Source organism: Dendrobates tinctorius, unplaced genomic scaffold (assembly GCF_039654945.1).
Source record: "Dendrobates tinctorius isolate UK_male_01 unplaced genomic scaffold, ASM3965494v1 ptg000155l, whole genome shotgun sequence".
NCBI lineage: Eukaryota > Metazoa > Chordata > Amphibia > Anura > Dendrobatidae > Dendrobates > Dendrobates tinctorius.
Window position 1 is genome coordinate 693893 of NW_027361822.1, and position 17275 is coordinate 711167.

The 17275-nt window shown below is 59.1% G+C and overlaps 2 protein-coding genes across 2 annotated transcripts in view; both read left to right on the top strand.

The window, feature by feature from the left end:
* LOC141050953 (gastrula zinc finger protein XlCGF66.1-like) overlaps positions 1 to 17275 on the top strand; it is a 61095-nt gene that overhangs the window by 14548 nt on the left and 29272 nt on the right. The gene's annotated exons all lie outside the window — the stretch shown is intronic.
* LOC141050948 (uncharacterized) overlaps positions 4260 to 17275 on the top strand; it is a 105193-nt gene continuing 92177 nt past the window's right edge. Inside the window, exon 1 of the mRNA XM_073547672.1 lies at positions 4260 to 4568. The gene's annotated coding sequence lies outside the window, so the exon portion shown is untranslated. The remainder of the gene's footprint in view (positions 4569 to 17275) is intronic.

The following is a 17275-nucleotide window of genomic DNA, read 5'->3' on the forward strand; positions in this document are numbered from 1 at the left end:
TGCACTGGTGAGCGGTAATGGGGGAGCAGGGACTGTGTGATAGAGAGGACAGGACTCCGTCCTGGGGGAGCACCGGGACTCTGCACATTAGGGTACAGCCGGCTCCACATGTAAGAGCTGGAGGAGAAGTCTGCACTGATGAGCGGTAATGGGGGAGCAGGGACTGTGTGATAGAGGGGACAGGACTCAGTCCTGGGGGAGCACCGGGACTCTGCACATTAGGGTACAGCCGGCTCCACATGTAAGAGCTGGAGGAGAAGTCTGCACTGGTGAGTGGTAATGGGGGAGCAGGGACTGTGTGATAGAGGGGAGAGGACTCAGTCCTGGGGAGCATCGGGACTCTGCACATTAGGGTACAGCCGGCTCTACATGTAAGAGCTGGAGGAGAAGTCTGCATTGGTGAGCGGTAATGGGGGAGCAGGGACTGTGTGATAGAGGGGACAGGACTCAGTCCTGGGGGAGCACCGGGACTCTGCACATTAGGGTACAGCCGGCTCCACATGTAAGAGCTGGAGGAGAAGTCTGCACTGGTGAGTGGTAATGGGGGAGCAGGGAATGTGTGATAGAGGGGAGAGGACTCAGTCCTGGGGAGCATCGGGACTCTGCACATTAGGGTACAGCCGGCTCTACATGTAAGAGCTGGAGGAGAAGTCTGCATTGGTGAGCGGTAATGGGGGAGCAGGGACTGTGTGATAGAGGGGACAGGACTCAGTCCTGGGGGGCACCGGGACTCTGCACATTAGGGTACAGCCGGCTCCACATGTAAGAGCTGGAGGAGAAGTCTGCACTGGTGAGCGGTAATGGGGGAGCAGGGACTGTGTGACAGAGGGGAGAGGACTCAGTCCTGGGGAGCATCGGGACTCTGCACATTAGGGTACAGCCGGCTCCACATGTAAGAGCTGGGGGAGAAGTCTGCACTGGTGAGCGGTAATGGGGGAGCAGGGACTGTGTGATAGAGGGGACAGGACTCAGTCCTGGGGGGCACCGGGACTCTGCACATTAGGGTACATCCGGCTCCACATGTAAGAGCTGGAGGAGAAGTCTGCACTGGTGAGCGGTAATGGGGGAGCAGGGACTGTGTGACAGAGGGGAGAGGACTCAGTCCTGGGGAGCATCGGGACTCTGCACATTAGGGTACAGCCGGCTCCACATGTAAGAGCTGGGGGAGAAGTCTGCACTGGTGAGTGGTAATGGGGGAGCAGGGAATGTGTGATAGAGGGGAGAGGACTCAGTCCTGGGGAGCATCGGGACTCTGCACATTAGGGTACAGCCGGCTCCACATGTAAGAGCTGGAGGAGAAGTCTGCACTGGTGAGCGGTAATGGGGGAGCAGGGACTGTGTGATAGAGGGGACAGGACTCAGTCCTGGGGGACCACCGGGACTCTGCACATTAGGGTACAGCCGGCTCCACATGTAAGAGCTGGGGGAGAAGTCTGCACTGGTGAGCGGTAATGGGGGAGCAGGGACTGTGTGATAGAGGGGACAGGACTCAGTCCTGGGGGGGCACCGGGACTCTGCACATTAGGGTACAGCCGGCTCCACATGTAAGAGCTGGAGGAGAAGTCTGCACTGGTGAGCGGTAATGGGGGAGCAGGGACTGTGTGACAGAGGGGAGAGGACTCAGTCCTGGGGAGCATCGGGACTCTGCACATTAGGGTACAGCCGGCTCCACATGTAAGAGCTGGGGGAGAAGTCTGCACTGGTGAGTGGTAATGGGGGAGCAGGGACTGTGTGATAGAGGGGAGAGGACTCAGTCCTGGGGAGCATCGGGACTCTGCACATTAGGGTACAGCCGGCTCCACATGTAAGAGCTGGAGGAGAAGTCTGCATTGGTGAGCGGTAATGGGGGAGCAGGGACTGTGTGATAGAGGGGACAGGACTCAGTCCTAGGGGCACCGGGACTCTGCACATTAGGGTACAGCCGGCTCCACATGTAAGAGCTGGAGGAGAAGTCTGCACTGGTGAGCGGTAATGGGGGAGCAGGGACTGTGTGATAGAGGGGACAGGACTCAGTCCTGGGGGAGCACCGGGACTCTGCACATTAGGGTACAGCCGGCTCCACATGTAAGAGCTGGAGGAGATGTCTGCACTGATGAGCGGTAATGGGGGAGCAGGGACTGTGTGATAGAGGGGACAGGACTCAGTCCTGGGGGACCACCGGGACTCTGCACATTAGGGTACAGCCGGCTCCACATGTAAGAGCTGGAGGAGAAGTCTGCACTGGTGAGTGGTAATGGGGGAGCAGGGACTGTGTGATAGAGGGGACAGGACTCAGTCCTGGGGGAGCACCGGGACTCTGCACATTAGGGTACAGCCGGCTCCACATGTAAGAGCTGGAGGAGAAGTCTGCACTGGTGAGCGGTAATGGGGGAGCAGGGACTGTGTGATAGAGGGGACAGGACCCAGTCCTGGGGGGCACCGGGACTCTGCACATTAGGGTACAGCCGGCTCCACATGTAAGAACTGGAGGAGAAGTCTGCACTGGTGAGCGGTAATGGGGGAGCAGGGACTGTGTGATAGAGGGGACAGGACTCAGTCCTGGGGGGGGCACCGGGACTCTGCACATTAGGGTACAGCCGGCTCCACATGTAAGAGCTGGAGGAGAAGTCTGCACTGGTGAGTGGTAATAGGGGAGCAGGGACTGTGTGACAGAGGGGAGAGGACTCAGTCCTGGGGAGCATCGGGACTCTGCACATTAGGGTACAGCCGGCTCCACATGTAAGAGCTGGGGGAGAAGTCTGCACTGGTGAGTGGTAATGGGGGAGCAGGGACTGTGTGATAGAGGGGAGACGACTCAGTCCTGGGGAGCATCGGGACTCTGCACATTAGGGTACAGCCGGCTCCATATGTAAGAGCTGGGGGAGAAGTCTGCACTGGTGAGCGGTAATGGGGGAACAGGGACTGTGTGATAGAGGGGACAGGACTCAGTCCTGGGGGCACCGGGACTCTGCACATTAGGGTACAGCCGGCTCCACATGTAAGAGCTGGGGGAGAAGTCTGCACTGGTGAGTGGTAATGGGGGAGCAGGGACTGTGTGATAGAGGGGAGAGGACTCAGTCCTGGGGAGCATCGGGACTCTGCACATTAGGGTACAGCCGGCTCCACATGTAAGAGCTGGAGGAGAAGTCTGCATTGGTGAGCGGTAATGGGGGAGCAGGGACTGTGTGATAGAGGGGACAGGACTCAGTCCTGGGGGCACCGGGACTCTGCACATTAGGGTACAGCCGGCTCCACATGTAAGAGCTGGAGGAGAAGTCTGCACTGGTGAGCGGTAATGGGGGAGCAGGGACTGTGTGATAGAGGGGACAGGACTCAGTCCTGGGGGAGCACCGGGACTCTGCACATTAGGGTACAGCCGGCTCCACATGTAAGAGCTGGAGGAGATGTCTGCACTGATGAGCGGTAATGGGGGAGCAGGGACTGTGTGATAGAGGGGACAGGACTCAGTCCTGGGGGACCACCGGGACTCTGCACATTAGGGTACAGCCGGCTCCACATGTAAGAGCTGGAGGAGAAGTCTGCACTGGTGAGTGGTAATGGGGGAGCAGGGACTGTGTGATAGAGGGGACAGGACTCAGTCCTGGGGGAGCACCGGGACTCTGCACATTAGGGTACAGCCGGCTCCACATGTAAGAGCTGGAGGAGAAGTCTGCACTGGTGAGCGGTAATGGGGGAGCAGGGACTGTGTGATAGAGGGGACAGGACTCAGTCCTGGGGGGCACCGGGACTCTGCACATTAGGGTACAGCCGGCTCCACATGTAAGAGCTGGGGGAGAAGTCTGCACTGGTGAGTGGTAATAGGGGAGCAGGGACTGTGTGATAGAGGGGACAGGACTCAGTCCTGGGGGGCACCGGGACTCTGCACATTAGGGTACAGCCGGCTCCACATGTAAGAGCTGGAGGAGAAGTCTGCACTGGTGAGCGGTAATGGGGGAGCAGGGACTGTGTGACAGAGGGGAGAGGACTCAGTCCTGGGGAGCATCGGGACTCTGCACATTAGGGTACAGCCGGCTCCACATGTAAGAGCTGGGGGAGAAGTCTGCACTGGTGAGTGGTAATAGGGGAGCAGGGACTGTGTGATAGAGGGGAGAGGACTCAGTCCTGGGGAGCATCGGTACTCTGCACATTAGGGTACAGCCGGCTCCACATGTAAGAGCTGGAGGAGAAGTCTGCATTGGTGAGTGGTAATGGGGGAGCAGGGACTGTGTGATAGAGGGGAGAGGACTCAGTCCTGGGGAGCATCGGTACTCTGCACATTAGGGTACAGCCGGCTCCACATGTAAGAGCTGGAGGAGAAGTCTGCATTGGTGAGCGGTAATGGGGGAGCAGGGACTGTGTGACAGAGGGGAGAGGACTCAGTCCTGGGTAGCATCGGGACTCTGCACATTAGGGTACAGCCGGCTCCACATGTAAGAGCTGGAGGAGAAGTCTGCACTGGTGAGCGGTAATGGGGGAGCAGGGACTGTGTGATAGAGGGGACAGGACTCAGTCCTGGGGGAGCACCGGGACTCTGCACATTAGGGTACAGCCGGCTCCACATGTAAGAGCTGGAGGAGAAGTCTGCACTGGTCAGCGGTAATGGGGGAGCAGGGACTGTGTGATAGAGGGGACAGGACTCAGTCCTGGGGGACCACCGGGACTCTGCACATTAGGGTACAGCCGGCTCCACATGTAAGAGCTGGAGGAGAAGTCTGCACTGGTGAGTGGTAATGGGGGAGCAGGGACTGTGTGATAGAGGGGACAGGACTCAGTCCTGGGGGAGCACCGGGACTCTGCACATTAGGGTACAGCCGGCTCCACATGTAAGAGCTGGAGGAGAAGTCTGCACTGGTGAGCGGTAATGGGGGAGCAGGGACTGTGTGATAGAGGGGACAGGACTCAGTCCTGGGGGGCACCGGGACTCTGCACATTAGGGTACAGCCGGCTCCACATGTAAGAGCTGGAGGAGAAGTCTGCACTGGTGAGTGGTAATGGGGGAGCAGGGACTGTGTGATAGAGGGGACAGGACTCAGTCCTGGGGGGCACCGGGACTCTGCACATTAGGGTACAGCCGGCTCCACATGTAAGAGCTGGAGGAGAAGTCTGCACTGGTGAGCGGTAATGGGGGAGCAGGGACTGTGTGATAGAGAGGACAGGACTCCGTCCTGGGGGACACCGGGACTCTGCACATTAGGGTACAGCCGGCCCCACATGTAAGAGCTGGAGGAGAAGTCTGCACTGATGAGCGGTAATGGGGGAGCAGGGACTGTGTGATAGAGGGGACAGGACTCAGTCCTGGGGGGCACTGGGACTCTGCACATTAGGGTACAGCCGGCTCCACATGTAAGAGCTGGAGGAGAAGTCTGCACTGGTGAGCGGTAATGGGGGAGCAGGGACTGTGTGATAGAGAGCACAGGACTCCGTCCTGGGGGACACCGGGACTCTGCACATTAGGGTACAGCCGGCTCCACATGTAAGAGCTGGAGGAGAAGTCTGCACTGATGAGCGGTAATGGGGGAGCAGGGACTGTGTGATAGAGGGGACAGGACTCAGTCCTGGGGGGCACTGGGACTCTGCACATTAGGGTACAGCCGGCTCCACATGTAAAAGCTGGAGGAGAAGTCTGCACTGGTGAGCGGTAATGGGGAGCAGGGACTGTGTGATAGAGAGGACAGGACTCCGTCCTGGGGGGGCACCGGGACTCTGCACATTAGGGTACAGCCGGCTCCACATGTTAGCGCTGGAGGAGAAGTCTGCACTGGTGAGCGGTAATGGGGGAGCAGGGACTGTGTGATAGAGGGGACAGGACTCAGTCCTGGGGGGCACCGGGACTCTGCACATTAGGGTACAGCCGGCTCCACATGTAAGAGCTGGAGGAGAAGTCTGCACTGGTGAGCGATAATGGGGGAGCAGGGACTGTGTGACAGAGGGGAGAGGACTCAGTCCTGGGGAGCATCGGGACTCTGCACATTAGGGTACAGCCGGCTCCACATGTAAGAGCTGGGGGAGAAGTCTGCACTGGTGAGCGGTAATGGGGGAGCAGGGACTGTGTGATAGAGGGGACAGGACTCAGTCCTGGGGGGCACCGGGACTCTGCACATTAGGGTACATCCGGCTCCACATGTAAGAGCTGGAGGAGAAGTCTGCACTGGTGAGCGGTAATGGGGGAACAGGGACTGTGTGACAGAGGGGAGAGGACTCAGTCCTGGGGAGCGTCGGGACTCTGCACATTAGGGTACAGCCGGCTCCACATGTAAGAGCTGGAGGAGAAGTCTGCATTGGTGAGCGGTAATGGGGGAGCAGGGACTGTGTGATAGAGGGGACAGGACTCAGTCCTGGGGGGCACCGGGACTCTGCACATTAGGGTACATCCGGCTCCACATGTAAGAGCTGGAGGAGAAGTCTGCACTGGTGAGCGGTAATGGGGGAGCAGGGACTGTGTGACAGAGGGGAGAGGACTCAGTCCTGGGGGGGCACCGGGACTCTGCACATTAGGGTACATCCGGCTCCACATGTAAGAGCTGGAGGAGAAGTCTGCACTGGTGAGCGGTAATGGGGGAGCAGGGACTGTGTGATAGAGGGGACAGGACTCAGTCCTGGGGGGCACCGGGACTCTGCACATTAGGGTACAGCCGGCTCCACATGTAAGAGCTGGAGGAGAAGTCTGCACTGGTGAGCGGTAATGGGGGAGCAGGGACTGTGTGATAGAGGGGACAGGACTCAGTCCTGGGGGGCACCGGGACTCTGCACATTAGGGTACAGCCGGCTCCACATGTAAGAGCTGGAGGAGAAGTCTGCACTGGTGAGTGGTAATGGGGGAGCAGGGACTGTGTGACAGAGGGGAGAGGACTCAGTCCTGGGGAGCATCGGGACTCTGCACATTAGGGTACAGCCGGCTCCACATGTAAGAGCTGGGGGAGAAGTCTGCACTGGTGAGCGGTAATGGGGGAGCAGGGACTGTGTGATAGAGGGGACAGGACTCAGTCCTGGGGGGCACCGGGACTCTGCACATTAGGGTACATCCGGCTCCACATGTAAGAGCTGGAGGAGAAGTCTGCACTGGTGAGCGGTAATGGGGGAGCAGGGACTGTGTGACAGAGGGGAGAGGACTCAGTCCTGGGGAGCGTCGGGACTCTGCACATTAGGGTACAGCCGGCTCCACATGTAAGAGCTGGAGGAGAAGTCTGCATTGGTGAGCGGTAATGGGGGAGCAGGGACTGTGTGATAGAGGGGACAGGACTCAGTCCTGGGGGGCACCGGGACTCTGCACATTAGGGTACATCCGGCTCCACATGTAAGAGCTGGAGGAGAAGTCTGCACTGGTGAGCGGTAATGGGGGAGCAGGGACTGTGTGATAGAGGGGACAGGACTCAGTCCTGGGGGGCATCGGGACTCTGCACATTAGGGTACAGCCGGCTCCACATGTAAGAGCTGGAGGAGAAGTCTGCATTGGTGAGCGGTAATGGGGGAGCAGGGACTGTGTGATAGAGGGGACAGGACTCAGTCCTGGGGCGAACCGGGACTCTGCACATTAGGGTACATCCGGCTCCACATGTAAGAGCTGGAGGAGAAGTCTGCACTGGTGAGCGGTAATGGGGGAGCAGGGACTGTGTGACAGAGGGGAGAGGACTCAGTCCTGGGGAGCGTCGGGACTCTGCACATTAGGGTACAGCCGGCTCCACATGTAAGAGCTGGAGGAGAAGTCTGCACTGGTGAGCGGTAATGGGGGAGCAGGGACTGTGTGATAGAGGGGACAGGACTCAGTCCTGGGGGGGCACCTGGACGCTGCACATTAGGGTACAGCCGGCTCCACATGTAAGAGCTGGAGGAGAAGTCTGCACTGGTGAGCGGTAATGGGGGAGCAGGGACTGTGTGATAGAGGGGACAGGACTCAGTCCTGGGGGGGCACCGGGACTCTGCACATTAGGGTACAGCCGGCTCCACATGTAAGAGCTGGAGGAGAAGTCTGCACTGGTGAGCGGTAATGGGGGAGCAGGGACTGTGTGATAGAGGGGACAGGACTCAGTCCTGGGGGGGCACCTGGACTCTGCACATTAGGGTACAGCCGGCTCCACATGTAAGAGCTGGAGGAGAAGTCTGCACTGGTGAGCGGTAATGGGGAGCAGGGACTGTGTGATAGAGGGGACAGGACTCAGTCCTGGGGGGGCACCTGGACTCTGCACATTAGGGTACAGCCGGCTCCACATGTAAGAGCTGGAGGAGAAGTCTGCACTGGTGAGCGGTAATGGGGGAGCAGGGACTGTGTGATAGAGGGGACAGGACTCAGTCCTGGGGGGCATAGGGACTCTGCACATTAGGGTACAGCCGGCTCCACGTGTAAGAGCTGGAGGAGAAGTCTGCACTGGTGAGCGGTAATGGGGAGCAGGGACTGTGTGATAGAGGGGACAGGACTCAGTCCTGGGGGGGCACCAGGACTCTGCACATTAGGGTACAGCCGGCTCCACATGTAAGAGCTGGAGGAGAAGTCTGCACTGGTGAGCGGTAATGGGGGAGCAGGGACTGTGTGATAGAGGGGACAGGACTCAGTCCTGGGGGGCATAGGGACTCTGCACATTAGGGTACAGCCGGCTCCACATGTAAGAGCTGGGGGAGAAGTCTGCACTGGTGAGTGGTAATAGGGGAGCAGGGACTGTGTGATAGAGGGGAGAGGACTCAATCCTGGGGGCACCGGGACTCTGCACATTATGGTACAGCCGGCTCCACATGTAAGAGCTGGAGGAGAAGTCTGCACTGGTGATGGGGAGCAGGGACTGTGTGATAGAGGGGACAGGACTCAGTCCTGGGGGGCACCGGGACTCTGCACATTAGGGTACAGCCGGCTCCACATGTAAGAGCTGGAGGAGAAGTCTGCACTGGTGAGTGGTAATGGGGGAGCAGGGACTGTGTGATAGAGGGGACAGGACTCAGTCCTGGGGGAGCACCGGGACTCTGCACATTAGGGTACAGCCGGCTCCACATGTAAGAGCTGGAGGAGAAGTCTGCACTGGTGAGTGGTAATGGGGGAGCAGGGAATGTGTGATAGAGGGGACAGGACTCAGTCCTGGGGGAGCACTGGGACTCTGCACATTAGGGTACAGCCGGCTCCACATGTAAGAGCTGGAGGAGAAGTCTGCACTGGTGAGCGGTAATGGGGGAGCAGGGACTGTGTGATAGAGGGGACAGGACTCAGTCCTGGGGGGGGCACCGGGACTCTGCACATTAGGGGACAGCCGGCTCCACATGTAAGAGCTGGAGGAGAAGTCTGCACTGGTGAGTGGTAATGGGGGAGCAGGGACTGTGTGATAGAGTGGACAGGACTCAGTCCTGGGGGAGCACCGGGACTCTGCACATTAGGGTACAGCTGGCTCCACATGTAAGAGCTGGAGCAGAAGTCTGCACTGGTGAGCGGTAATGGGGGAGCAGGGACTGTGTGATAGAGTGGACAGGACTCAGTCCTGGGGGGGCACCGGGACTCTGCACATTAGGGTACAGCCGGCTCCACATGTAAGAGCTGGAGGAAAAGTCTGCACTGGTGAGCGGTAATGGGGGAGCAGGGACTGTGTGATAGAAGGGACAGGACTCAGTCCTGGGGGGCACCGGGACTCTGCACATTAGGGTACAGCCGGCTCCACATGTAAGAGCTGGAGGAGAAGTCTGCACTGGTGAGCGGTAATGGGGGAGCAGGGACTGTGTGATAGAGGGGACAGGACTCAGTCCTGGGGGACCACCGGGACTCTGCACATTAGGGTACAGCCGGCTACACATGTAAGAGCTGGAGGAGAAGTCTGCACTGGTGAGCGGTAATGGGGGAGCAGGGACTGTTTGATAGAGGGGACAGGACTCAGTCCTGGGGGAGCACCGGGACTCTGCACATTAGGGTACAGCCGGCTCCACATGTAAAAACTGGAGGAGAAGTCTGCACTGGTGAGTGGTAATGGGGGAGCAGGGACTGTGTGATAGAGGGGACAGGACTCAGTCCTGGGGGGCACCGGGACTCTGCACATTAGGGTACAGCCGGCTCCACATGTAAGAGCTGGAGGAGAAGTCTGCACTGGTGAGCGGTAATGGGGGAGCAGGGACTGTGTGATAGAGGGGACAGGACTCAGTCCTGGGGGAGCACCGGGACTCTGCACATTAGGGTACAGCCGGCTCCACATGTAAGAGCTGGAGGAGAAGTCTGCACTGGTGAGCGGTAATGGGGGAGCAGGGACTGTGTGATAGAGAGGACAGGACTCAGTCCTGGGGGAGCACCAGACTCTGCACATTAGTGTACAGCCGTCTCCACATGTAAGAGCTGGGGGAGAAGTCTGCACTGGTGAGCGGTAATGGGGGAGCAGGGACTGTGTGATAGAGGGGACAGGACTCAGTCCTGGGGGAGCACCGGGACTCTGCACATTAGGGTACAGCTGGCTCCACATGTAAGAGCTGGGGGAGAAGTCTGCACTGGTGAGTGGTAATGGGGGAGCAGGGACTGTGTGATAGAGGGGACAGGACTCAGTCCTGGGGGCGCACCGGGACTCTGCACATTAGGGTACAGCCGTCTCCACATGTAAGAGCTGGAGAAGTCTGCACTGGTGAGCGGTAATGGGGGAGCAGGGACTGTGTGATAGAGTGGACAGGACTCAGTCCTGGGGGGCACCGGGACTCTGCACATTAGTGTACAGCCGGCTCCACATGTAAGAGCTGGAGGAGAAGTCTGCACTGGTGAGCGGTAATGGGGGAGCAGGGACTGTGTGATAGAGGGGACAGGACTCAGTCCTGGGGGAGCACCGGGACTCTGCACATTAGTGTACAGCCGGCTCCACATGTAAGAGCTGGAGGAGAAGTCTGCACTGGTGAGCGGTAATGGGGGAGCAGGGACTGTGTGATAGAGGGGACAGGACTCAGTCCTGGGGGGCACCGGGACTCTGCACATTAGGGTACAGCCGGCTCCACATGTAAGAGCTGGAGGAGAAGTCTGCTCTGGTGAGCGGTAATGGGGGAGCAGGGACTGTGTGATAGAGGGGACAGGACTCAGTCCTGGGGGGGCACCGGGGCTCTGCACATTAGGGGACAGCCGACTCCACATGTAAGAGCTGGAGGAGAAGTCTGCACTGGTGAGCGGTAATGGGGGAGCAGGGACTGTGTGATAGAGGGGACAGGACTCACTCCTGGGGGAGCACCGGGACTCTGCACATTAGGGGACAGCCGACTCCACATGTAAGAGCTGGAGGAGAAGTCTGCACTGGTGAGCGGTAATGGGGGTGCAGGGACTGTGTGATAGAGAGGACAGGACTCACTCCTGGGGGAGCACCGGGACTCTGCACATTAGGGGACAGCCGGCTCCACATGTAAGAGCTGGAGGAGAAGTCTGCACTGGTGAGCGGTAATGGGGGAGCAGGGACTGTGTGATAGAGGGGACAGGACTCAGTCCTGGGGGAGCACCGGGACTCTGCACATTAGGGTACAGCCGGCTCCACATGTAAGAGCTGGGGGAGAAGTCTGCACTGGTGAGCGGTAATGGGGGAGCAGGGACTGTGTGATAGAGGGGACAGGACTCAGTCCTGGGGGAGCACCAGACTCTGCACATTAGTGTACAGCCGTCTCCACATGTAAGAGCTGGGGGAGAAGTCTGCACTGGTGAGCGGTAATGGGGGAGCAGGGACTGTGTGATAGAGGGGACAGGACTCAGTCCTGGGGGAGCACCAGACTCTGCACATTAGTGTACAGCCGTCTCCACATGTAAGAGCTGGGGGAGAAGTCTGCACTGGTGAGCGGTAATGGGGGAGCAGGGACTGTGTGATAGAGGGGACAGGACTCAGTCCTGGGGGAGCACCGGGACTCTGCACATTAGGGTACAGCTGGCTCCACATGTAAGAGCTGGGGGAGAAGTCTGCACTGGTGAGTGGTAATGGGGGAGCAGGGACTGTGTGATAGAGGGGACAGGACTCAGTCCTGGGGGCGCACCGGGACTCTGCACATTAGGGTACAGCCGTCTCCACATGTAAGAGCTGGAGAAGTCTGCACTGGTGAGCGGTAATGGGGGAGCAGGGACTGTGTGATAGAGGGGACAGGACTCAGTCCTGGGGAGCACCGGGACTCTGCGCATTAGGGGACAGCCGGCTCCACATGTAAGAGCTGGAGGAGAAGTCTGCACTGGTGAGTGATAATGGGGGAGCAGGGACTGTGTGATAGAGGGGACAGGACTCAGTCCTGGGGGAGCACCGGGACTCTGCACATTAGGGTACAGCCGGCTCCACATGTAAGAGCTGGGGGAGAAGTCTGCACTGGTGAGCGGTAATGGGGAGCAGGGACTGTGTGATAGAGGGGACAGGACTCAGTACTGGGGGGCACTGGGACTCTGCACATTAGGGTACAGCTGGCTCCACATGTAAGAGCTGGAGGAGAAGTCTGCACTGGTGAGCGGTAATGGGGGAGCAGGGACTGTGTGATAGAGGGGACAGGACTCAGTCCTGGGGGAGCACCGGGACTCTGCACATTAGGGTACAGCCGGCTCCACATGTAAGAGCTGGGGGAGAAGTCTGCACTGGTGAGCGGTAATGGGGGAACAGGGACTGTGAGATGGAGGGGACAGGACTCAGTCCTGGGGGGCACCGGGACTCTGCACATCAGGGTACAGCCGGCTCCACATGTAAGAGCTGGAGGAGAAGTCTGCACTGGTGAGCAGTAATGGGGGAGCAGGGACTGTGTGATAGAGGGGACAGGACTCAGTCCTGGGGGGCACCGGGACTCTGCACATCAGGGTACAGCCGGCTCCACATGTAAGAGCTGGGGGAGAAGTCTGCACTGGTGAGCGGTAATGGGGGAGCAGGGACTGTGTGATAGAGGGGACAGGACTCAGTCCTGGGGGAGCACCGGGACTCTGCACATTAGGGTACAGCTGGCTCCACATGTAAGAGCTGGGGGAGAAGTCTGCACTGGTGAGCGGTAATGGGGGAACAGGGACTGTGAGATAGAGGGGACAGGACTCAGTCCTGGGGGGCACCGGGACTCTGCACATCAGGGTACAGCCGGCTCCACATGTAAGAGCTGGAGGAGAAGTCTGCACTGGTGAGCAGTAATGGGGGAGCAGGGACTGTGTGATAGAGGGGACAGGACTCAGTCCTGGGGGGCACCGGGACTCTGCACATCAGGGTACAGCCGGCTCCACATGTAAGAGCTGGGGGAGAAGTCTGCACTGGTGAGCGGTAATGGGGGAGCAGGGTCTGTGTGATAGAGGGGACAGGACTCAGTCCTGGGGGAGCACCGGGACTCTGCACATTAGGGTACAGCTGGCTCCACATGTAAGAGCTGGGGGAGAAGTCTGCACTGGTGAGTGGTAATGGGGGAGCAGGGACTGTGTGATAGAGGGGACAGGACTCAGTCCTGGGGGAGCACCGGGACTCTGCACATTAGGGTACAGCCGTCTCCACATGTAAGAGCTGGAGAAGTCTGCACTGGTGAGCGGTAATGGGGGAGCAGGGTCTGTGTGATAGAGGGGACAGGACTCAGTCCTGGGGGAGCACCGGGACTCTGCACATTAGGGTACAGCTGGCTCCACATGTAAGAGCTGGGGGAGAAGTCTGCACTGGTGAGTGGTAATGGGGGAGCAGGGTCTGTGTGATAGAGGGGACAGGACTCAGTCCTGGGGGAGCACCGGGACTCTGCACATTAGGGTACAGCCGTCTCCACATGTAAGAGCTGGAGAAGTCTGCACTGGTGAGCGGTAATGGGGGAGCAGGGACTGTGTGATAGAGGGGACAGGACTCAGTCCTGGGGAGCACCGGGACTCTGCACATTAGGGTACAGCCGGCTCCACATGTAAGAGCTGGAGGAGAAGTCTGCACTGGTGAGTGATAATGGGGGAGCAGGGACTGTGTGATAGAGGGGACAGGACTCAGTCCTGGGGGGCACCGGGACTCTGCACATTAGGGGACAGCCGGCTCCACATGTAAGAGCTGGAGGAGAAGTCTGCACTGGTGAGTGATAATGGGGGAGCAGGGACTGTGTGATAGAGGGGACAGGACTCAGTCCTGGGGGAGCACCGGGACTCTGCACATTAGGGTACAGCCGGCTCCACATGTAAGAGCTGGGGGAGAAGTCTGCACTGGTGAGCGGTAATGGGGAGCAGGGACTGTGTGATAGAGGGGACAGGACTCAGTCCTGGGGGAGCACCGGGACTCTGCACATTAGGGTACAGCTGGCTCCACATGTAAGAGCTGGGGGAGAAGTCTGCACTGGTGAGCGGTAATGGGGGAACAGGGACTGTGAGATAGAGGGGACAGGACTCAGTCCTGGGGGGCACCGGGACTCTGCACATTAGGGTACAGCCGGCTCCACATGTAAGAGCTGGAGGAGAAGTCTGCACTGGTGAGCAGTAATGGGGGAGCAGGGACTGTGTGATAGAGGGGACAGGACTCAGTCCTGGGGGGCACCGTGGACTCTGCACATCAGGGTACAGCCGGCTCCACATGTAAGAGCCGGAGGAGAAGTCTGCACTGGTAATGGGGAGCAGGGACTGTGTGATAGAGGGGACAGGACTCAGTCCTGGGGGGCACCGGGACTCTGCACATTAGGGTACAGCCGGCTCCACATGTAAGAGCTGGAGGAGAAGTCTGCACTGGTGAGCGGTAATGGGGGAGCAGGGACTGTGTGATAGAGGGGACAGGACTCAGTCCTGGGGGACCACCGGGACTCTGCACATTAGGGTACAGCCGGCTCCACATGTAAGAGCTGGAGGAGAAGTCTGCACTGGTGAGCGGTAATGGGGGAGCAGGGACTGTGTGATAGAGGGGACAGGACTCAGTCCTGGGGGAGCACCGGGACTCTGCACATTAGGGTACAGCCGGCTCCACATGTAAAAACTGGAGGAGAAGTCTGCACTGGTGAGCGGTAATGGGGGAGCAGGGACTGTGTGATAGAGGGGACAGGACTGAGTCCTGGGGGGCACCGGGACTCTGCACATTAGGGTACAGCCGGCTCCACATGTAAGAGCTGGAGGAGAAGTCTGCACTGGTGAGCGGTAATGGAGGAGCAGGGACTGTGTGATAGAGGGGACAGGACTCAGTCCTGGGGGGCACCGGGACTCTGCACATTAGGGTACAGCCGGCTCCACATGTAAGAGCTGGAGGAGAAGTCTGCACTGGTGAGCGGTAATGGGGGAGCAGGGACTGTGTGATAGAGGGGACAGGACTCAGTCCTGGGGGGCACCGGGACTCTGCACATTAGGGTACAGCCGGCCCCACATGTAAGAGCTGGAGGAGAAGTCTGCACTGGTGAGCGGTAATGGAGGAGCAGGGACTGTGTGATAGAGGGGACAGGATTCAGTCCTGGGGGGGGCACCGGGACTCTGCACATTAGGGTACAGCCGGCTCCACATGTAAGAGCTGGAGGAGAAGTCTGCACTGGTGAGCGGTAATGGGGGAGCAGGGACTGTGTGATAGAGGGGACAGGACTCAGTCCTGGGGGGCACCGGGACTCTGCACATTAGGGGACATCCGGCTCCACATGTAAGAGCTGGAGGAGAAGTCTGCACTGGTGAGCGGTAATGGGGGAGCAGGGACTGTGTGATAGAGTGGACAGGACTCAGTCCTGGGGGAGCACCGGGACTCTGCACATTAGGGTACAGCCGGCTCCACATGTAAGAGCTGGAGGAGAAGTCTGCACTGGTGAGCGGTAATGGGGGAGCAGGGACTGTGTGATAGAGGGGACAGGACTCAGTCCTGGGGGGCACCGGGACTCTGCACATTAGGGTACAGCCGGCTCCACATGTAAGAGCTGGAGGAGAAGTCTGCACTGGTGAGTGGTAATGGGGGAGCAGGGACTGTGTGATAGAGGGGACAGGACTCAGTCCTGGGGGGGCACCGGGACTCTGCACATTAGGGGACATCCGGCTCCACATATAAGAGCTGGAGGAGAAGTCTGCACTGGTGAGTGGTAATGGGGGAGCAGGGACTGTGTGATAGAGTGGACAGGACTCAGTCCTGGGGGAGCACCGGGACTCTGCACATTAGGGTACAGCCGGCTCCACATGTAAGAGCTGGAGGAGAAGTCTGCACTGGTGAGCGGTAATGGGGGAGCAGGGACTGTGTGATAGAGGGGACAGGACTCAGTCCTGGGGGGCACCGGGACTCTGCACATTAGGGTACAGCCGGCTCCACATGTAAGAGCTGGAGGAGAAGTCTGCACTGGTGAGCGGTAATGGGGGAGCAGGGACTGTGTGATAGAGGGGACAGGACTCAGTCCTGGGGGAGCACCGGGACTCTGCACATTAGAGTACAGCCGGCTCCACATGTAAGAGCTGGAGGAGAAGTCTGCACTGGTGAGCGGTAATGGGGGAGCAGGGACTGTGTGATAGAGGGGACAGGACTCAGTCCTGGGGGGCACCGGGACTCTGCACATTAGGGGACATCCGGCTCCACATGTAAGAGCTGGAGGAGAAGTCTGCACTGGTGAGCGGTAATGGGGGAGCAGGGACTGTGTGATAGAGTGGACAGGACTCAGTCCTGGGGGAGCACCGGGACTCTGCACATTAGGGTACAGCCGGCTCCACATGTAAGAGCTGGAGGAGAAGTCTGCACTGGTGAGCGGTAATGGGGGAGCAGGGACTGTGTGATAGAGTGGACAGGACTCAGTCCTGGGGGAGCACCGGGACTCTGCACATTAGGGGACAGCCGGCTCCACATGTAAGAGCTGGAGGAGAAGTCTGCACTGGTGAGCGGTAATGGGGGAGCAGGGACTGTGTGATAGAGGGGACAGGACTCAGTCCTGGGGGGCACCGGGACTCTGCACATTAGGGTACAGCCGGCTCCACATGTAAGAGCTGGAGGAGAAGTCTGCACTGGTGAGTTGTAATGGGGGAGCAGGGACTGTGTGATAGAGGGGACAGGACTCAGTCCTGGGGGGCACCGGGACTCTGCACATTAGGGTACAGCCGGCTCCACATGTAAGAGCTGGAGGAGAAGTCTGCACTGGTGAGTGGTAATGGGGGAGCAGGGACTGTGTGATAGAGGGGACAGGACTCAGTCCTGGGGGAGCACCGGGACTCTGCACATTAGGGTACAGCCGGCTCCACATGTAAGAGCTGGAGGAGAAGTCTGCACTGGTGAGCGGTAATGGGGGAGCAGGGACTGTGTGATAGAGGGGACAGGACTCAGTCCTGGGGGGCACCGGGACTCTGCACATTACGGTACAGCCGGCTCCACATGTAAGAGCTGGAGGAGAAGTCTGCACTGGTGAGTGGTAATGGGGGAGCAGGGACTGTGTGATAGAGGGGACAGGACTCAGTCCTGGGGGAGCACCGGGACTCTGCACATTA